Below are 23366 nucleotides of genomic sequence, written 5' to 3'. Positions count from 1 at the left end.
CTTGGCCTCTTGGTTAGAGAGGGAACCTGCATCATCTCTGGAGCAGACGCCCTAGGTTCAAAGCCGGCTCTGCTACCTTAGACCTACGGGATCTTGGCTGAGTCCTGCAACTCTGATCTTCAATTTCCTCATCTGTTCATGGGAATGTTAAGCACTGAGAAGTACCTTTTAGAGCAGCTATGAAGGTTGAATGAGGTGATATGAGTTGTAATAACACCTGGCTCGTAAGCAGACCTACACGACTAGTAGCTTTTATGATTATGAATTTTTGTGGATCATTTTTGATAATGATACTTCTGCTAACACAGCTTATTAACTTTCTTCTTATTTGGAGGAAATTTCCCATGTTTTGTGTCTTGGAAGGAGCAGAAACCATGTTCCCAAACAGAGGATAAAAATGACAGCTACCTGTCTTCCCAGCTGCCTTGCAGCTGGAGCAAAGGCATGTGGCCTTTCCTCCACCAATCAGAAACACCACGCCAGGTAAGTCATTGGATCCCTGTGGTACAAAAGGGCTGAGATTCAGAAGCATTCTCGGGGCAGCGGTGGCCCCTGCAGCAAGACCTAATTCCCAGGGCAGATGGGCCCTGTCTAGGAGAGGAGCTGGTGGGCTCACCCTTAGCAGCGTCCGCCATGCGTCTGGCGCATTGATGTGGTGACATTGGTGCCCTCACCAGACCTGCCTACGAGATGACCTGGCATCCACCCAGCCGAGAGGCCTGACTCTTGAGTTTCCCTGGCTGAGCAGTGAGTCACCCATCTCCTTGAATTAATTGCTTTCCTGCTTAAGCCTGCAAAGTCTGTTTCTGTTACTTACAGCTAAGAGCCAACCCTGATACAGTAATGCAGGGCAGGGACCTTTCTCAAAGTTCTGAAAGGATTTGCATTTTGATTCTTTCAAACTATGGATTCCATAAAGAAGCCTCTTACACTGTGCTCAGGCCAGAGTAACCCTGAAGCTGGCATCCACCAGTGTGTCCCCACCGCTTATCAAGACACCATCAGATCACCATAAGTGGCCAAGGCTGCTTGGAACCCAGAACGTCTGCCTTGCCCACTGCTCCCCACACTGGGGCTCCCCAGGGAAAAGTGAGCAAGGAGAGGAAGTGGGGGAGGGGGAAGGGGACACAGAAGCTCCTGGCAGTGATGTGCCCACCTCCTTAGGACGGAACACAGATGTGGGAGGGCACAGGGAAGTCGGCAGTCACACAGGGCGTCCACGCACATCCACCCCCACTCTGGCCGGGGCTGCATAGACAGGCTGATTTATATCACAGGTGTATCTTTGGGATGTGGAAGAAAACCCACGTTCTTAGAAAAAAAAAAGTATAGACATGGGTAGAACTCGTGAATTTCATACAGGCAGGCGCAGCCCCACCCAGAATCAGTTTTTTTCCCTCATCAGCCTTATAACAAAAGACATGGAACAAAACGATGTTATTGACGGAGAATCAGAAGGGCCCCTCCCGCCTGCAGCAGCAGCCGCTCCCATTAGTTCTCACTCTCCACGCAAGTCAACCCCTGGGTTTAGTAGCACCATTTTACAGGAGGAAACTGTGGCTCCAGGAGCGGAAGGGACATCCAGAGGCCAATGACAGAGGCTACTTTGGGGGTGCCTGAGCGTTTTGCAACACGCTCCCCACCTGTTCCACTCAGAACCCCTTCCCACCCTCAGGGGTTGGGACGTGAGATTGGTGATTCGCGACCCTGACGTTGTATTTTTTTTGTTGGATCAAAGGTGGACCTCAGACCTAAGCTGGTCCGATCAGCATCTCCCTTCTAAGGGACGTGGCACTTAGAGCCTGCCACTGAGTTGTGGTGTGTGGACCAGAGTGGCCACCATGAGAAGGGGTGGAGCATAAAGCCACAGACACACGGCCCAGAGTTTTAGTTTCCAGTAAGTGACTTCCGGGGACCCCACTACGTCTGTCCTTGAATTCCTCTGTGTGTGAGTACCTGTGTGTATGATTTTAAATTTGTTCAAGTACATAAGTACATACAAAAATTTTCAAGTGGAAACTAATTTTAAAAAAGATAAAAATAAAATAAATAAAATGTTTAAACATTAAATAGAGAGTAATAGGTTTTTAAATTGTGTTTCGTGTCTTGCTGTAAATGAAAGAAAATTTATCACAAATGATCTTACATAATAGAGAGGTTATTGAATGTCACTGATGTCACTAAAAAGGGCTGATTTGAGAGATGAAATTATGTGACCAAGGATGAAGGTGCAGTCGTGTGCACGCACTCTCTCGCTCTCTCCTGATTTTTGTGATATAGAATTTATCCTCAGGGCTGGGCACGGTGGCTCATGCCTATAATTCTGGCACTCGGGGAAGACAAGGCAGGAGGATTGCTGGAGCTCAAGAGTTTCAAACCAGCCTGAGCAAGAGCAAGACCCGAACTCTACTAAAAGAAAAAATTAGCCAGGGGTTGTGTTGGGCGCCTGTAGTCCCAGCTACTCAGGAGGCTGAGGCAGGAGGATCATTTGATCCCAGGAATTGGAGGTTGCTGTGAGCTAGGCTGATGCCATGGCATTTCAGCCTGGACCACAGAGTGAAACTCTGTTTCAAAAAAAAATTAAATAAAATTAAAAACACACACACATAGAATGTATCTTCAGGAACTGTTAGGCCTAGGCTAAAGTAGAAAAATACCAGTTAACTCCTGGCAAATTCCCGCAAGCCCTCAACAAAATGGAGTAAGTCTGGTTCACTCCCATGATAGATGGGAAAGTGCTCACTAACTTCTTGCTTGACTAACTCCTGGGAAATGAACGGACTATCCCTGACTGACCTTTAAACAATACCAGGTGGAGAGAATCCTGAGACCAAGATGTACGGAGGGAAAGTACTGGACTGAGATGTATGACATATAGCTCACTCACCGCAAACTTCTGCTTCTGTACGATGCTTGCTTCCTACCCGACCTGAATGCACCTGGACAGCCCGTGTGCCAACCAGGATGCAGCCCAAGCCTTAAGAACCTGACTCCTTAAGCACTCGGGGCTGCTCTCAGAAACCCCGTGTTGGGACACTGGGGCAGTTGCCGACTGGCTCTTCAGTAAAGGGACTCGGCTGTAGATTTGGCTTGCTTGGCAGTGTGGTCTTTGTGGAACTCCTGGGCACAAGAGAACCACAGAGTTCTTTGCAGTTCCAGGCTTTTCTTGGTGGTAGTCAAGCGGCTGCAGCAGTTCAAACCATCACACCAACACCCCTGTCGTCCAGAAGAAGAGAGAATCCCTTCCAACTGGCCTTGCACAAGTCCTGGGATTCAGTTTCATTAGCTCAAACTAAGCCACCTGCCATCTCCAAACCAATTCCTGTGGACAAGGGCATAGGGTAGACTCTTTAAATCGAATCAATCGAGATTCTCCCTCAGGGCAGAGAGTGAAGTCTATCCCTCCCTCCCACACCACATGATGAAAGATAAAGAAAGAAATGTCCCCCAAAAGACAATCAGACCTTTTTGACAGAAACAGGAGGAGAAGGGTACATGACTCGAAATCCACCAATACCCGGAGCTTCCACAAAGGCTTCTGTGCTGCTTACTCTTTCTTGAGTTAATTTTGAGTGCGTAACCCAAGAGTCCTAATTCAATAGGTACATGCCATCTTCACCATTTTCTTTCATTAATCTATTCTAAAACATTTCAGTTTAAAAAGAAGAAAAGGAAGGCCACATCTCACTCAGCCAGGGTGACGGGAAGACCTTTACTAAGACTGTGATAAGATCGTTGCCTCCACAAATGCTTAACAGAAACACAGGAATTGGGACCAACGGTAAGCTAGAAACAAGATCTAAAAGATGATACTAGGTAAAACTGTGAGGATTCCTAGAAAATATTCCAAACGCAAATCATATCTATTCAGAATGCTCCATGAACGTATAATCTTTTCTACTCGAGATGTCGTTTTCTGACTTATATTGAAGAATCGTGAGTAATTGTGACCCAGAAAAGGATTATGTTTCTCCAGATTCCTATTATGCAGATAAATATTCATATACTATTAAGACAAATATTTGCAGAGGGAAATTTTTCAAAATATTACTTAACAAGAATCACAAACGCCTCTTCAGAATCATCCCAAATGACTAAGCCACAGCTATCACTGTCTAATCTGAAGGATGGGTGTACTTTCCAGAGAGGAAATGCCAGAGACGGCAGCCAGGTCCCTTCTAAAAATGCTGAGTCACCAGTGTGCACCGTGGCACAGGGGACAGTCTTCTGTGAAGAGCCAGATGTAGAAAAACAGGTTATTTAATTAGAACTCTTTGGGTAAGCACTTAAAATTAACTCAAAACTAATTTGCCCAAACGTGGCAAATACTTAATGGGACGTCTTGCAATGACTGATCTATTTATTTCTCAAGAGGGGTATATGACACAGATCTAAACGACACACACCTAAATCTATGTACAAAAACTCAATAAACTTAATTTGAAAACTCAAATCATAGGTGGCGTGATATGGATCTGATGGCTTTTTTTTCCTTCTTAGTGGCACGTGAAATGACCACCTTTCCTCAATCACACCCAAGCTTTGACACAAACTCAGTAGTACAAGCTTATAACGTAAAAACACCAATAATGCAACCTTCTTGGTATTACTATTGCACTTGTTGTTACCTTTTTCTGCTATCAGCCACTCTCTTCAATACTAGACACTATTTTCTTTCTTTCTTTCTTTTTTTTTTTCCATCATATGTCTGTATCCAAGCCGAACTACCAGGAGCAGAAAAGTGCAGCCCATTCACCGCTCAGGATATTATTTGTGATTCTATCCAAAAAGGTACGTGCAATTTACAAATAATTTGACAACAGTACAAATGTCATGTTATTAAAATTTTTCTGTGATCCAACGCCCTACTTCATCTTCCAGGAATCTAATATTTATTAAAATAAAAAATATACGAACCAAACTCAAGCCCATTGCCATTTACTGACAGGCACCGATGACTCTGTTGCAAATGGAGAATGGTTCAAATAAACAAATGCTTAGTGTTGTCCAATGAAGTGTAAACAAGAGCCAAATAAATGAACAGGCACATTCACTTCCTGCTCGAGCGCCAGGTCCTTATTGGCTGGTGTTTATGCCCTGAACGCCTCCACCCGGATGGGATTCATCAACCAACTTGCCTTCCATTGCCAGCTGTTTCCAGAAAAATAATTTTAGAATTCATGCTAGAAACATGTTCAAGCATGATCGTGACTCTTATGAATCTTTTCCCCCCCCTTCATGGCTGATCATTCCATTGTGTCATAATTATCATACGGCTATAGCGTAAATACATAGTTATTTCCATCTCTGCGTCCAGATGGTTGGTTACACGATAATTACAGTATGTTTATACTTACTGGGTTTAATTACCAGATAATCAGGAAGAACATGCAAATTGCTAGGTTGTTGTAACACAGTACATTGAACCAAGTAAAACCTGTGTATTGCACGTAAGTAAACAAGCTCTTACACGGGATCGTGCGCGGTAACCTGTGATGACAAGAGGTCTGACATCTGTCATAGGTCCATTGAGTGGGTTAGCATACTTGCTGAGAATGGATTAATGTCCTGATTACAAGGAAATGTAATGAGAGAGACACTCAGGCTGCTATGCGGGCCCCTGGGACAACGGAGAGCAAGTCACATGAGTGGCAGAGCAAGGTGCCACCTCTTAGCTCTGGAGTCCAGGTCTTCCCACACAGGGTGTCCCAGAGTCATCTGCAAGCACCTGTTCCCATACCTGTCCTTGTGCTGGCGGAGACAGACTGTGAACCATCAGCTAAATAAACCTCTCCTTCTGAATCAAACGCCTCCCATTCCCTGGGCTGTGCATTTTGCCACCCGCGCTATGGCTAAGCAGTTTACCTCCTTATCACACCAAGGGGAGCTGCCCAGGTCATCATCTTCTGGTTCTTCTTCCTGTTTTCCCCTTCCTCATTTCTGCTTGGCCATCCATGTTGTTCTCAAGAAGCCAAGTTCGTCCCCACTTCCAGGAGTGAAACTGAAGACCTTTGCAATCGGCATATTCCCTCCTGCCTTGCTACCGTGAGGTTTAAGTTTGAATATAAGCCTCAACCCGCTTAAACCAATCTTAGAGAGGAACATTTTCTGGAAATGCCAGAAGCAAGGCATTTTCTCTCGTCACTTCAATGTGTATGACAAAGTCTGAAGCCTCAAGGACCACCAAGAAGCCACCCTGAAATCCCAGGAAGAAACCGGGTCTTAGTGACATCATTGAGCCACAGGATCCAGCCTCACCTGAATCCCGCCCCTCCAGGTGCCAATCTCACGAGTTGAACAAATGTTTTTTATTGCTTTTGCTAACTGGAGTCAGGGTTTCTGTTATTTACAACTAGAAGCATAACAACTTATAAAGTTGCCAGGTTTATCTACCTGGCTTACCACAGAAAATCCCTTACAGGTTTTTTTTTATTGTCATGAAACTACTGCCTGGACATGAACAGTCTTCATGGCCTCTGGTCATTTCTAAAGCTCATGCACTGACTGCTGTGCGTGCCAACATGTGGTGGCAGCCCGTGTCTTCCTAGCAGAGAGGCAGCCTTGTTCCAAGGGAAGGAGGAGCTTTGGGATGAGACGGGATAAGGGCCTTTTGAAGATACTACTCCTTTACATACAGGGCAGTCTGGTGGGAGTACGGTGAGTCCAGCCAGGTGGAATATTACTTGAGGTTACTCCGGGTCACAGACCAGGATGGAGAGGATGTGAGGACAGGAAATAACAGAGGTATACAGAGAGAGCAAAGGAACAGCCTGGTGGCAGGAGGGTGAGGGGCACTGGGACAGATAGCCAGAGTGAGGTACGTGGCACCGGTATGCCCTGGGTCACCCTGAACAAGAGTCCTGTCATCTGCTCCACTGAGTAAGGCCTGAAGCAGCATGTCAGGCTGGACACTGACTCATCCAGACATGGAGTCCACGTTACAGACCCCCACCGAGACTCAGCCCTCATCCTTTTTACCTATCAAGTGTGGCAGACGATTCAACAAGCAATTGCAATATGACATGGATGTCACCAGTCTAGAAAAGAGATAAAGCATTGTGAGGGGACTTCAGGGGAGAAAGCAACCAAACTCAGGTTCAAGGACAACTTCCTGCAAGAAGTGACACTGGCACTGAACTCAGGGTGGCAAACCTTAGGCCAGGAGTAACTGTGGAGGCCAATGCTTTTGTCAGGAGACAGGAGGGAGTAGGCAGGTTTCTTGGTGGAGAGGGAGTGGCTGGGGAGCCGGACGGAGAGCGTGGCTGCTGAGGCCGCCAGGGCACAGCAGGGCCTTGGCAGCAGGCTGGAGTTTGTGTCTTATCTCAGGGGCGGTTTTAACAGAATGACATGATCAGATTTGCCTTTTAGGGGATCATTATATTTCATTCCAAACACAGCTCCAAACTACTTTTCAAAGGTCTTCTTTGGGGAGATCTAGGGGAGAAGAGTCTGATTAATAGCTTCCCACATAGATTTTCCTATCAACTCACGGGCAGCAGAAGAAAACACCCATGGGTTTCAGATACACTTGGCCTTCAACCAGCCCCTTCCCACAGGACTTTGATGTTCAAGATGCCCTTCGGATACTTTTTTTTAAAATTAAATCATAGCAGTGTACATTAATACTATTACGGGGTACAGTGTACTGTTTCTGTATACAATTTGAAGTACTTTCATCCAACTGGTTAACATACCCTTCATGTCTTTTTCTTAGCTGTTGTGTTAAGACCTTTATATTCTACATTTAGAGAGATTCACATGTACCCTTATAGGATGAACCATAGGCGTGATCCCACCAATCACCCTCCCTCCACCCACTCCTCTGCCCTCCCTCTCCCTATATTCGTAGGCTAAAATTGGGTTATAGCTTTCCTATGAAAGCTATAAATTAGTTTCATAGTAGGGCTGAGTACATTGGATACTTTTCTTCTATTCTTGGGATATTTTGCTAAGAAGAATATTTTCCAGCTCTATCCATGTAAACATGAAGGAGGTAAAGTCTCCATCTTTCTTAATGGCTGCATAGTATTCCATGGTGTACATATACCACAGTTCATTGATCCTTTCAATAAATCTTTTTAACTCTGGTTTTCCTTGAATCAAGAAGCCTTGTGGCGCCTCGGCAAACCCAGCATTTTCCAGACTCATCAGGCATGATGGAACTCCCAGCCACCTGACACTCTGGTTTCCTCTGACCAGAGTGGCCAGGGCCCACGTGCACACACCCATGACCTCTTCTTCTGGTTCTAGAAAGCCCAAGAGGGACGTTAACCCAAGATGCTCTCAGATTCAAAAGGAAAGCCGTATCTTGAGTCAGGTGACCACAATTACATGCTCAGCCAGGCTCTTAAGCACCACGATGGGTGACAAAGAAAGGCAGGAAATGAATTTTTATTTCTATGAGCTGACTCTTGTATGTATGTTTGGGATTTATTGATCCGGTTACCCTTTCTCTCTGACATCTCTCCTATTTTCTTTCTTTACGTGACTAATAATAATTGGAGATGATTATGGGTAAGAATGAGGGTTCTCTCAGCTATCACTGTCGCTCACGGAGTGTCCAGCATGCCAGACACAGAGCATGGCACCTAAATTAATTGTCTCATTAAATCCTCATGAGAACCTTGTGAGACCAATAATATCACAGTCTTATTTTATAGATGGGAGAACCGAAGCTTGGAGAGGTGAACAGTAGCTAGTACCTTCGGGAGGCTTTGAACCCAAACCATCTGACTCTGCTGCCCACAATGTACTTGACCGGAGGGGAAGTCCCGTCTTTGTGAGCTGTTAGGAAGTTGACCCAGGTCTGTCTGCGGCTCCCACTGTAAGATAAGTATCTGTCTGCTCCCATGGAATTCTCCCTGGTGAGCTCCCTGGTTAGCGCCCCAGTGCTGAGCCAAGAGAGGCCCAATCACCTGGGCCAAGTCCTCATTACCATGAGTGTGTGTTTGGGGGGCCTAATGATTATTTTCAGTCCCGATTCCTGCTTATTTGGTTTGGGTTTTGCACGATTAATTAGGAGCCTAAATTAATGAGAAGGGAAACACGTGTCCAGCTGGTCCTCCCAGATGTTCCTGGAAACAAACTCTCCAATTTGCACAGCGTGACAGTGTAAACATGACTTGGGGAAGCCGCTTCGGGCTGCTTCAGTCCCCAGCCCTCCTGGCTGGACGTCCGTGCTTGGCTAGGTCTGTCTGCAGTGATGTCCCCAATGCGATTGCCGCTCCTGTTCTTGGCTCTGCTATGGGGCAGCCTCAGTCACACTTCTTCACCTGAATCCCTGAACAAGAGAGGAAGAAGCAAGCCTAAACCTGGAGTGAACAGGTAGAGTAAGGGAGACATTGGGAAAACAAAGCCATCCCCACCAAACAGGTGATGAGCCAAAAAATTCTCCAAAATTCTGTGCCAGGAGCATCTCCTATACACCTGTCAACAGCCTCTTACCCACTTTTCTCTCTCATCCCATCTAATGTTCCTTTTTGCCTTCAGGATGAGAAAAGACTGATCAATCTCTCCCACTTTCATCTTGTTTGGGGTAGCGACTATATGAAAACAAATCAGGATCCATCAGGATCACCCACAATGTCTCTCTGAGATGAAATCATCTATCAAGGAGACGCCGCTCTTCTGTGACTCCCACTCACAGGAAACATGGAGGAATTCCTCAGCCTTGAAGTGGGAAATTCCTAGAAAGTCCACAGATCAAGGAGCTCCGTGTTACCCCCTCAACCTGTTGGGCAACAACCCCACGCCAGGGATGAGCCCTGGGGTGGCGCAGTAAACAGGGGAAGTGGGATCTCCATCCTCATGCACTTTAAGACCTGGCTGTTCTAGTGTCCTTGATCACAAGCCAGACCTAGAATATTAACACAGTCAAAAACCTCGCTTGGGTATAAACACACAATGAGATGTTACTCAGCCTCAGAAGGAATGAAATTTGGACACGTACTACAATATGGATGAGTCTGGAAGACGTTACGCTAAGCCACCCTGAAACGGACAAAGATGGAGGTTTCCACGTAGATGAGATACTTAGAGTGCTCAGATCCAGGGACGGGAGCGCAGAGCGCTGATCACCAGGCGCTGGGGGAGGGGTGTGTGGCCAGTTAGTGTTTAATGAGTCCACCGTTTTTCAGTTTGGCATCACGAAAATGTTCCAGAGATAGAACATTGCTAGAGATAGAATGGGAATGGTTGCCCAGCAGTGTGAACGTTCTTAATGCCACCGAATTTTACACTTAAAAATGGTTAAAAGGCTAAATTTCATGTATGGGTATTTTCCCACTATTTAAAAGAAAGCTTTCTCTCTGTATAATTCTCTCTGCCATCCGGCCCTGCCATGAGTCCCTTATTTTAATTGAACTATCTTTGGTTTAGTGTTGGTTCAGAAATATTAGCTGGGCATGTTGACACACGCCTATAGTCCCAGCCACGCAAGAGGCCGAGGCAGGAGGAGTTGTTGAGGACAGGAGTTCAAATCCAGCCTACCCAACGTTGCAAGATCATGCTTCTAAAATAAATTAAAAATGAATGAGGTGTTCCCACACTGCTCAGGGAACTGAGAATATGAAGATCAATGAGGCAGAAGATTCCTGCTGTCACACACGTACATTTTAGATCAGACAACGAGTAAGTTGCACACCCATACACTGAATGCTCTTTGTTTTGACCCTGTTTTGTTTTTGTCCTTACTACCTATCACAATCAAACATAATAAATAATTTACCACTTTATCCTGTGTGCCTGCAGGCCTCCACCCCTCCACTGGAATATAAGCTCTTTAGTATTAATTTTGTTGATGTAACTCTGAGTCTAGAGCAATACCTGGTCCACAGTAATCATCCTTGTGGGTGTAAAAACCACTAAAAATCAACAAATAATTAATAGGATCTTTTTATTATGACAAATGCTTTTAAAAAAAGAAATCAGTATACTATGTTGAAATGGAGAAAAAGAAAAAATAACATGGGGTGAATTAGTTGATCAGAGAAGTGGTTTTTTAAACATATATATATATATAATAAGACATTTGGATGGACACATGAAAGGGCAAGAAGGAAGTCTCCACGGAACCATCTGGAAAAAAGGATTCCAGGCAGGGTAATAATAGCAAATGCAAAGACCTGAGGCAGGGACGCTGCTTGTGAGCTGGGGGACAGAAAAGAGACAAGGTGACTGAAGGGTAGTGTGGGAGGGGGTGTGGTCCCAGGTGACCGTAGGGCCCAGGTCCTAGAGGACCTCATAGTCCACTCAAGGAAATGAAGTTTTGTTCTAAGTATGATGAGAAACCCTGGCAACACTTTTTTCTTTGTAAGACACTTTTTCTTAATCATGGTAAAATACACATAATAGAAACGCTATTTTAATAGTGCATTCATATTTGCCATTACGCATCTCCAGAAATTTTCTCATCATCTCAAACTGAAACTCTGTTCCCATTCAATAATAACTCCCCACCCCCACCCCATCTTTCTGCTCTGCCTTCTGTCTGTGAACTGTCTGCTCTGGACGCCCCACTAAGTGCAGTCATGCAGTATCGTCCTTCTGGGACTGCCTTCTTTCACGTAGTGTGTCTTCGAGGTCATCTATGACCTTGTGCCAGCATGTGCCAGGATCCCTTCCTTGTCAAGGCTAAATAATATTCTGTTCTAGGTACATACCACGTTCTGTGTGCTCATTCCTTCTTGGTGGACATGTGGGTTGCTTCCTGCTTATGGTGAGTGGGAATGAGACTGCTATGAATATGGGGGTACAAGCATCTCCTTGAGACCCTGCTTTCCATTCTTTGGGGCTATCCAGAAATGATATTGCTGGATGTTATGATCATTCCGTGCTTAGTTCTTCAAGGAGCTGCCATGATGTTTCTCACAGCAACTGCATTTTACATCCCCTGGATTAGCAAAACCGGGAAAGTTTCATTTCTCTACTTTTTCCCCAACGCTGTTTTTTTCTGGTTGTTTGTTTCTTTGTTTGGACACTAGACACCCTCAGGGGTGTGAAGTGGAATCTCATGGTTTTCACTTGCATTTTCCTATTGGCTAGGGATGCTAAGCATCTTTTCACAGATTTATTGGCCTTTGGATATCTTCTCTGGAGAAATATCTTTTCAAGTCCTTTCCTCACTTTTTAACCGGGGTTTGCTATTGTTGTTGAGTTGCAGGAGCTCTTTACATGTGTCAAATATTAATACCGTACCATATATATGATTTGAAAATATTTTCTCCCATTTGTGTGTTGTCTTCTTAGTCTGTGGATAGGGTCCTTCCATGCACAAGTTTTAATTCCGATGAAGTTCAATGTATCTATTTTTTCTTTGTTGCCTATGCTTTTGGTATCCTATCAAGAAATCATCATCAAATGCAAAGTCCTTAAGCTTTCCTGTTATGTTTTCTTCTAACAGATTTATAGTTTTAGCTCTCACAATTAGATCTTTGATCCATTTTGAGCTAATTTTTGCACATAGCGTAAAGGAAAAGTACAATTTTATTCTTTTGCATGTGGATATGCAGTTTTCCTAGCACCATTTTTTAAAAAATACTTCCATTTTCCAGCAGTGCCTGTGACTCAAAGGAGTAGGGTGTCAGCCCTATATGCTGGAGCTGGTGGGTTCAAACCCAGCCCCGGCCAAAAATTATACACACACACACACAAAAAAACAAAAAAACAAAAAAAAACCTACCATTTTCCACCACCTTGCTTTAGCACCCATCAGAAATCATTTGTTCATTCATGCCAGGGTTTATTTCTAAGCTCTCTGTTCAATCCTCTTGGTCTGGATGTCTGTCTTGATACCAAAGTGTTTCGATTACTGTAACTTCATAGTAAGTTTTGAAATCAGAAAGTGTGGATCTGCCAACTTTGTTCTTCTTTTTCAAGACCTTTTTAGCCATTCAGAGTCCCTTGAGGTTTCATATGAATTTTAGAATCTTTTTTTCATTTCTGCCAAAAATTTTGGTAGGGATCGTAATTGTAGATTATTCTCAGTGTTACTGACATCTTAGCAAAAGTAAGTCCTATAGTTCATGAACACGAAAGATATTTCCACTTACTTATACCTTCTTTAATTTCTTTTTTTTTTTGAGACAGAGCCTCAGGCTGTCCCCCTGGGTGGAGTGCCGTGGCATCACAGCTCACAGCAACCTCCAACTCCTGGGCTCAAGCGAGTCTCCTGCCTCAGCCTCCCAAGTAGCTGGGACCACCGGCGCCCGCCACAACGCCCGGCTATTTTTTGGTTGCAGCCATCATTGTTGTTTGGCGGGTCCGGGCTGGGGATTCGAACCCGCCACCTTAGGTGTATGTGGCTGGTGCCTTAGCCGGTTGAGCTATAGGCGCCGAGCTTCTTCTTTAACTTCTTTCAGCAATGTTTTATAGTTTTCAAGTTTTTCATCTTGTTTAATCTCTAAGTATTTATTTTTGGGACATAATTGTAAAAATTGTTTTCATAAATTCTTTTCAAATTGTTCATGTTAGTATAGAAAAAGGCAACTAATTTTTATGTATTAATTTTGTATCCCATTTTACTGAATTCATTTATTCTAATTTTTTGTGGATTTTTTCTGTTTTCTACATATAAAATATTGGCATCTACAAACAGAAATAATTTTATATCTTCCTGACAATTTTTCTTCCTTTTATTTCTTTTTCTTGCCTACTGGCTCTGGCCGGACTCTCCAATATTATGTTAAATAGAAGCAATAAAAGTGGGCATCTATGAGCTTCCATCTTTCTCCAGAGTATGACATAGCTGTGGGCTTTTCACAGGACCCTTACAACATAGTGATAGTTCCCTTCTATTTCTAGTTTGTTAAGCAACAGATGTTAAATTTTGTCAAATGCTTGTTCTGCATCAGTTGAGATGATACTTTGGCCTTCACTCTGTTGATGTGGTTTATCCCATTGATTTTCATCTATTGGTTCATCCTTATGTTGCAGGAATAAATCCCATTTGGTTATGATATGTAATAACTTTTATAAGCTGTTGAATTGTGTTTGCTAGTATTTTGTTGGAGATTTTTTAATGTATTTTTCTCATAGTTTTTTTCTGACCTCATATTTATCAATGTACAGCCTCATCCAGTGAGTTAGAAGTGTTTTCTCCTCTTCAAATCAAAAAAAAAAAAAGGGAAATATTCATCTTTCAATGTTTGATGGAATTTCCCAATGAAGCCATTTGGTCCAGGGCTTTTCTTTTGGGGAGGTTGTTAATTAATAATTTTATCTCCTCACTAGTTATGTGGATATCCAGATTTTCTATTTCTTTATGATTCAGTGTTGGGAGGTTGAAGAAGATTCCTTGAAATTTGTCCATTTATTCTGGTTACCCAATTGGTTCACATAAAATTATTCATAGGATTTTCTTACAGTCCTTTTTATTTCTATAAAATCAATGGTAATATGTCCACTTTCATTTCTGATTTTAGTAATTTGAGTCTTCTCTTTTTTTATCCTTGTTGATCTAGAAAAAAGTGTATTGATTTTGCTGACCTTTTCAGAGAGCCAACTCTGTGTTTCACTGATTTTTCTCCTATTTCGTCTGATTAGTTAGTATAACTACCCTGACCCACTTTTGGTTACACTTGACATAGAATATGTTTTTCCAGCCTTTACTTTCAATCTGTTTGTGTTTTTAGATCTACAGTGAGTCTCTTGTAGATAGTGCATAATTTAACCATGCTTTTGAATCCATTTTGCCAATCTGTGCCTTTGATAGAAGAGTTTAATCCATTTACATGTAAAGTAATTAGCAATAAGGAAGAACTTTCTTTTGCCATTTTGTTATTTGCTTTCTGCATTTCTCACAGATTTTTGCTCCTCACTTTCTTCTTTCTTCCTTGTGCTTCCTTGCAAAATGTAGTGACTTTTCTTTCCTTTTTTTTTTTTTTTTGAGACTAAGTCTCATTTTTTCACCCCAAGTAGAGTGCCATGATGTCACAGCTCATAGCAACCTCAAACTCGTGGGCTCAAGTGATTCTCTTGCCTCAGCCTCCTGTGTAGCTGGGACTACAGGCGCCCACCAGAACGCCCAGCTATTCTTAGACATAAGGTCTCACTCTGGTTCAGGCTGGTCTCCTGAGCTCAAGCAATCCTTGCACCTCAGCCTCCCAGCATGCTAGGATTATAGGGGTGAGCCACCATACCTGGGGTAGTGATATGTTTTGATTTATGTCTTATGTCCTTTGTAGATTCTACAGATACGTTTTTGTGGTTACCAAAGAGATTATACTTCCATCCTAAATATGTAACAATCTATCTTGAATTTTCACCAGCTTGGCTTCAATTGCATATACAAAAATTCCACATCTCCATCCTTGGCCTAATTTATGTTACTGATCTCATCTCACAAATTGCATCTTTATATATTGTATACCCCTTAACTAATTTATAATTATTTCTGTGCATTTATCTTTTAAATCCTGTAAACATATAAAAAGTAGAATTGCAAACCAAACTAACAATACTAGCAGTTTTTCTATTTTCCCATGTGTTTACCTTTTCCAGCGATCTTTACCTCTTCCGATGTCTTTGAGTTACTACCTAACATTCTCTCATTTCAACCTGAAGGACTCTCATTAGCACTTCTTATTGGGCAGATCTATTAGTAATGAGTTCCATCAGTTTATATTTGTCTGGGAATATCTTAATTTCTCCCACATTTTTGAAAGACAGCTTAACCGGACCTACAACTCCTGATGAACTAAGATTGTTTTTCTTCCAGTACTTTAAATATATTATCTCATTACCCTTTGGCCTCCAAGGTTTCAGTGGAGAAAAACAATTTTATTGAGGATCCCTTGAACAAGGCAAGTCACTCTCCTCTTGCTGTTTTTAAGTTTCTCTGTTTGTCTTTGGTTTTAGACATTCTGATTATGTGTCTAGGTGTTCATCGTGTCTTGGAGATCATTGAGGTTTTTAACTTTGTATGTCAATTTAATTCCTCACATTTGGAAAATGTTCAGCTGTTATTCCATCAAATAAATTGTTTCTCTCTCTCTCTCTCTCCTACTTCTAGGGTCCCATAATATTAACACATATATTGGTGTGTTTGATGATGGCCACAAATCTCTTAGGCTCTGTTCACTTATCTTCATTCTTGCTTTTTTTTTCTTTCTCAAACTCAATAATTTCAAATATCTTATCTTTAATTTCACTAATTCTGCCTGCCCACGTCTGGTCTGGAGCCCTCTGGTAAATGTTTTCATTCAGGTATTCTATTTTTTAACTCCAGGATCTCTACTTGGTTCCCTTTTAAAAATTTCCCTCTCTTTGATGATATTCTTGTTTTGCTTACAGAGCCTTTTCCTGATTTTCTCTAATTCTTTGTCCATTTTTTCTTTAGTTCTGTCTGCATATTTAAGACAGTTGTTTTAATGTTGATGTCTCCTAAATTCAAAGTCTGTCTTTCTTCAGGAACAGTTTCTCCTACTTTTCTTTTTCCTTTAATGGGCCATGTTTTCCTGTTTCTTTGTATGCGTTGAGATTTTTGTTGAAAATTGTATTTTTTTTTAAATAAAGCTATCTCTCCAAGTCTTTGGAAATGAACTCTGCCTTGGAAATCCCTCATTAATTAGCTAGGAATTTTCTGAGCCTCAGGATTAGCCTAGGGAAAAAATGTAAGGTCCTCTCACATCTTTTTGTTGTTGTTGCTGTTGAGACAGAGTTCTACCCTGTGCCCTGAGCAGAGTGCAGTGACATTGTAACTCACTGCAACTTCAGGCTCCGGCTGTGGGTATCCTGCTGCCTCAGCCTCTGAGGCCACTGGGATTACAGGTGCTCGCCAAGGCACCCAGCTGGGTTTTTCCATTTTTTTCATGAGTCGGGGTCTCACTCTCACTCAGACAAGCCTCGAACTCCTGAACTCAAGCAATCCTCCAGCCTCAGCCTCCCACAGTGCTGGGATTACAGACGTGAGCCACTGTGCCTGGCACTCTCACATCTTTTCTGACCATGTGCCTTACACATCTAGGACTACATGTGTGACATTTTCTATTTCCTATATACACTGTTGCTTTTAAATGTCTTAATTTCCAAAAGAGTCTCACCCACCGGTCCTCAGATGCCTGTGATGTGTCTCCATCCACATTCTCTGCCCCAGGTGTCTGAGGATCTTAGTCTCCCTGCAGCTTTCAGGAGCAACATCCATTTCTTGTCCCCATCTAAAAGCTTTTTTCATCTCCTGGCACTCTTGAACCTTGTTAGGAGAAACACAGGCAAGTTCTTTGCAGCCCCCAGGCAGGTTAGAACGTTGCATCTGAGGACAGCTAAGGACAGAACTCCAAGTTGAGGGAGGGACCTGGGAACTGGGAGGCCTCCTGAGACCCAGACTGCACTGCAATGGGGACAAGGGATAAGCTGTAACATTTTCTATGATTTTGAGCAAGGTAAGAAAACCTTGATTAGACATTTTCTTGGTTACTATAGACCAGTAATTTTCGATCGGTGTGGTGCAGCACCCTGGTGTGCCACGAGAGGATCTTAGGTCCACCATGAAAATTTTTAAAGATCATTAACTAAATTATTTTTCAAAGAAGTTCAAAGCACAGTAAGTATATTCTTTTTTTTTTTCCACTCTTTTTTTTTGGATTAACATAATTTAAGTGTGCCATGGAAGTTTAAATATAGGTTCAAGAATGCCATGAGATAAATAAGGTTGAAAACCACGGCTATGGACATTCGACTGTTTTCAAAAGCTCCAGTAAGGTTCCCTCAGCAAGTCTGTTTTTTGATGTCTCCATGAGGAAACCAGGGCTTGGAGCTTCCTAGCCTGACCTTCTGCGGACTTCACCCTCACAGGCTGGGTCTTGTTAACCAAAATACCCCCCCTGCACATACACACAAGCACAGACATTTCAGGAAGACCCAACATAGAAAGGGTGAATGGATTCATTTGAACTTGGGCTTCAAAGTATCTATTAAAAGGGTTTTCGCCAACTCGAAAGCAAAGAAGAGGGGAAGGGGTAAAACCCAGAGGGATTGATTTGTCACAGAGACTGCTCACTCCATGGACCACCGGCACATTTTTTTAATTGTTTTATTGAAGTATCATTGACCTATTATAATCTGCTTATTTAAAATGCATGATTTGATACTTTGGACACATTTGGTATGCCTGTAAAATCATCAGCACCATCAAGGTAATGAACATGCCCTTCTGCCCAGTGTTTCTTCCTATCCTCCTCCACCCCACCATCCCCAGACTGGTCTGCCACTCTCATGGTAGACTGTCATTTTCTAGAATGCCACAGAAACGGAATGATACAGAGTGTGTTCTTCCTGGTTTCTTTCTCTCAGTATAATTATTTTGGGATTCATCTATATTGTAGCATGTATCAATAACAATTCCTTTTTCTTGCTGAGTATTATATTCCATTGTAAAGAGATGGCGTGGTTTTTTATCTATTCACCTGTTGATGGACACTTAAGTTGCAGCTAGTTTCAAGCTATTACAAATAAAGCTTCAGTGAACATTCAGGTCCCCAATTTTATGTGGACATAAGATTTTGTGTATTTTAAGGACATAGCTAAGAGTGGGCTGGCGAGGCCTTGGAATGAACGTGTACTTAACATTTCAGAAACTATCAGACTATTTTCCTGAGAACTTACCTAATTACAGTGAATGAGAGCTCTGATTCCTCTACAGTCTTGTCAACACTTCATATGTTCTTTCTTTTTCTTTGAATTGTAGTCATTCTAACAGATGCATAGTGGCATCTCATGATTTTAGTTCACATTTCCTAATAATTTGCATTTCTCAAGTCATGCTGAGTCCCTGTCCGTGTGTTTATTCTCCTTTCTCATATCTTCTTTAACTAAGTGTCTGTTCTAATCTTTCACCCGTGTTTTATTGGAATGTTTGTTTTTGCTTTTGTGTCTCTAACCATTGAGTTTGGGGGGAGGTGGTATATTCTGGATACAGGTTCCTTATCAGATACACAATTTGCAAATATTTGCTCCTGCTGTGTGGATTTTGAAAGGCAGAAGTTTTAAATTTTAGTGAAATCCAATTTGTTATTTTATGGATCATGTTTTTGGTATCATATCTAAGAAATCTTTGACTAACCTAAGATCAAAAGCTTTCTCTTCCATTTTTTTAGAAGTTTTATTGTTTCACATTTTACATTTGGCCTGGAATTCATTTTAAGTTAAATTTTTATATGTTGTGAGGTAGGAATCAGAGTCTATATTTTTGCATATAGCTGTCCAACTGTTCCACCAACACTTATTAATAAGACTATACTTTCTCTATTGAATGACCTTTGGGTCTTTGTCAAAAAATAAGTTGTCTTTTTATCTGTGGATTTATTTCTGGGCCCTCTATTCATCTGTTTGTCTGCCTCCACATCAACACTGTTCTTTCTCAATTACTGCAGCTTTCTACGAAGTCCTGAAATCAAGTAGTATTAATCCTCCACTTCATCCTTTTATGAAGTTTTTATAGCTTTTTCAGGCCCTTTTTATTTCTATATGAATTTTAAAACCAACTTATCAATTTCTACACAACAAAAGCCTACTGGGGTTTTGACTGGCACTGCATTAAATTTATATCTGTAGATCAACTTAAAGAGAATAATATTGAGACTTCTGACCTATGAAGACAATATCTCTTCATTTCTTTCAATCTCTTAATTTTTTTAATAATGTTTTGGAATTTTCAGGGATACGGAAATTTCTCAATAATTTTTTGTAAATCTCTCCTATTTAACACAACTACTTTAAGCAGGGAACGGACGTGATCTGCTTTAATTTCTAAAGTAAGCGTGAAGGGCTGGAAGAGATCAAAAGCAGGAATAGGGAGACCAATTAGGAGATTACTGCACCATCTAGGCATGTGCCAATGGTGGCTTGAACCAGGATGGTGGCAGTGGAGACGGGTAGAAGAGCTGATCTGAAAATTAAGTAGGTCGAACCTTATGGAATTGCCATTTTTCAGGTCAAAGAAGTTATAATAGTGTCAGCTTTGTACAGTTCGATCAGATTGCAAGCTGATTAGATGCAGGGAAACAACAAAAGGAAAGGACCAAGGATGGGTCTTCCATGCTTGGCTCAAGCAGCTGAGTGGACGATGATGCCATTTCTTCAGAATGCAAAGACGGGGGGAGGCAGGTACCAGGTACCCCAGTGTTCTCCTTGCCTTTCTCTTTATTCCTAGTTCTTTTTCTCTCTCTCTCTCATCTTTAGCTTTTCAGGGAACGCAATGATCACAGGCTATATGTTTACTTTTAAACACGCATTTTTCCCACCTGGCTCTTTGTCTGACATTTTAATGACTTCTGCTGGCTTAGCTTTCCGCGGGCAGGGCATGCAGAGAGAACGCATTTTCCGTGCACAGTTTGAGTTCACGCACACTCCCTTAATGTTCGTGCCATAGCAACATGCCCTTAACTTTTATTTCTTTGACCCTACCCCTCATCTGGAAGGGTTCTGGACCACATTTTCAAGTAATTTGGTCCCGATCACCACGAGGCTCCTGAGTTTATGGACGGCAGGCTAGAAACGCATGCTGGAGTTTATACTCAAATTACTATCCTAAATGACTCCACGGGGGGCGTCTTTTAGGGGTCACTGAGAGCCAGAGTGGAATGTTTTTCCTTCTTCATTTTATCCCAGGACTTGGGGCATGAGAACCATAAAAGCAGGTAATGTGTTTTATAGCCAGATTCTCTGGGTCCATTTTTTTTCACCTCTTTCCCCACCCCCAGTGATACCCCTGAACCTTCCCAGAGCTGGCTGGCAACTCACTTCGTGCAGCCCATTTTCTGCAAAGGGTAAGAGATGCGGGCGGCTGAACAACATGGCAGAGCATCCTCAAGGAGCATGACGCTCGCTGTTCAGGGCTCAGCCAGACAAGAGTGATTGCCTTCAAGCTCCGCGGAGACATCCAAACTGGGCTGCTCGTCCAGCTGTGAGCTCCCCATCACCGGAGGTGTTCAAGCAGGGCACAGATAACGGCTTGGCAAAAATGTTCCTAATTAGAGATGGCATAGGCTCTGCCCTCGAAGAGCTTTCAGTCTAGTGAGAATGACAGTACTAAATAAGTAATTCACAAGGAGGCGATGAGAATAGTTGTGGTTCCCGAGTATGGGACTGGCATCCTGGATGGCATTTCCTACGGGTTATCTGAAAGAGGTTTCCCAACACTGCAAGGCCAAACTCCACTTTATAAATGATAAAATGTAGGCTTGAGAAAGCTGTATAAATTCTTACAGCTTACACAGCTGTTACCTGCTGAAGCTGGAGCTGCGGCTCACAACTTTGGGTCTCCCGAGTACTTAACTCCACCTCTGGTTAAGATTCTTACAAGACCCAGTGAGATCTCAGGTCCTGCTGGCCCAGCTCTCCAGGAGCCCTACCCTCCATCTTACCTCGAGAAAGGTAAACACCACAGGTCCGCCCAGCCCCTTTCCCCTCACCAAACACACTAGTCCTCAGAGGCCTTTCAATAAAAACTGTCTCTCTGACTTATGCAATTAAGTTTGCCAGCTCAAGAAAATACATTATAATAACATGTTTTACTTAAAACCTGAGGCTTGATCCTTGCCAGATCTCCCGTTGTTAATTTAAAAGTGGAGAAAAGGAGAAAAAGTGAGGTGGGATTGGTGAAGGTCCTACTCTGTGCTCTGCCCTGGAAGCGGAAAAGATTGGGCAGCTGGAGCACAGCACACAAATAAAGTAAAAGCCAAGCTGGCCGCCCCTGTCAAACTGAGATCTACGTGCACAGATGAAAAAGGAGGACCCAGCACGGAGACGCAGCGTCTGCCGTATCTGTTTTTGTTTTGGGCCTCCCTGTGTATCTTTGGACAAAGCCCTTTGTCCCTCTGAGTCTCCAACTCTGCATCTCTAGAGAGAATAGAACGTCCAGTGATGATGGACGTGTTCGGTACCTGCGGAGTTCAATACAGAAGGCTTAACTCCATGTGGCTTTTGAGCTTAAGAAACATGTTTAGTGTGACCTAGTTCTAGATGTTTAATGTTATGTAATTCTAATTACTTTAGATCTAAATAGCCACTTGTGGCCAGTGGCTACCACCTCAGACTGCAGAGATCTAGAAAGTTATGAGGGAAGAGGTTTCGTCTATTCCAAACAATATATTGAGAGAGAACCTCAGAACAGTGTGTTTTGTCCTTGGAAGGGTCTTGAAATAATAGCAATAGTGGAGAAATAATTGGGCTCTGGAGACATGGACCACCTCCCCCGGTATTAACATACCTGGTTGTGAGGCCCTGAGCAAGTCTCTTAGACCCCTTGGTGCCTCAGTTTCCTCACCTGTTAAATGGGGGTAATAGTAGTACCTAGTTCACAGGGTTGTTGGTAAGAGCTAAATGAGATCATGGAACTCACTGAGAATAGTGCCTGACACATAGTAAATTCTCAAGAAATATGGCTGCTTTTTGAAAATTATTATTATTATTATCATCAATGGGGCTCAGCATTATTCAGCCTCCTGGGATCATAACTGGTCCCCACAGCACATCCTTCTTCACCAGGGAGCCATCAAGAACCTCTCAAAGCTAGCACTCTAGGAGGCCGAGGCCGGTGGGTCACTTGAGCTCAGGAGTTGAGACCAAAAATAGCCGGGCATTGTGGTGGGCACCTGTAGTCCCAGCTACTCGGGAGGCTGAAGCAAGAGGATCACTTGAGCCTAAGAGTTTGAAGTTGCTGTGAACTATGATGCCACCACACTCTACCAAGGATGACAAAGTGAGACTCTGTCTGAAAAAAAAGAACCTCCAAAAGCCATCTTCTTGCTCTCAGTTGCCAAGAGGAATGATGAAGGATGAGATGAGGATCTAAGGCAGTGATTTAGAACCACTGCGCTGGGGCACCCTGGTGTGCTGCGAAAAATATTAAAGAGCATTAATTAAATTATGTTCAAAAGTTCAAAGCACAGTCAGCATATTCATTTCATTTTAGTCTTTTTTTTTGTTATCAGCATAATTTAGGTGGGCCATGGAAATGTCCTATTGGTTCCAGTGTGCTGTGAGATAAAAAAGGTTGAAAACACTGGTCTAGGGGGACCAGAGAATATTTGACATTTGGGTGAGGACTGAGAATCTTCTCTTTTCCAGTGCCTGACAACACCCGGAGAGAGTTTAATATCTTTGGGGCATCAGCACCAGGAGACATTCACCAAACCAATCAAGATGGTCCTTGGGTTTCCAGAATAAACAGCAAGTACAAATCAACCAGACAGTGACCAGGGTAACACATGCAGATGCTGTTATCTGGAAGATTTTTCTAAAAGCTGTTAACAAAATTCAGATGGGCCTTACAACAAATACAGAATTCCATTTGTCTTCTTTCTTTTCTTTTCTTTCTTTCTTTCTTTCTTTCTTTCTTTCTTTCTTTCTTTCTTTCTTTCTTTCTTTCT

The sequence above is a fragment of the Otolemur garnettii genome, unplaced genomic scaffold, assembly GCF_000181295.1.
Source record: "Otolemur garnettii isolate 467f Iridium unplaced genomic scaffold, OtoGar3 scaffold00058, whole genome shotgun sequence".
Lineage (NCBI taxonomy): Eukaryota > Metazoa > Chordata > Mammalia > Primates > Galagidae > Otolemur > Otolemur garnettii.
Note: the sequence above shows the minus strand (reverse complement) of the source record.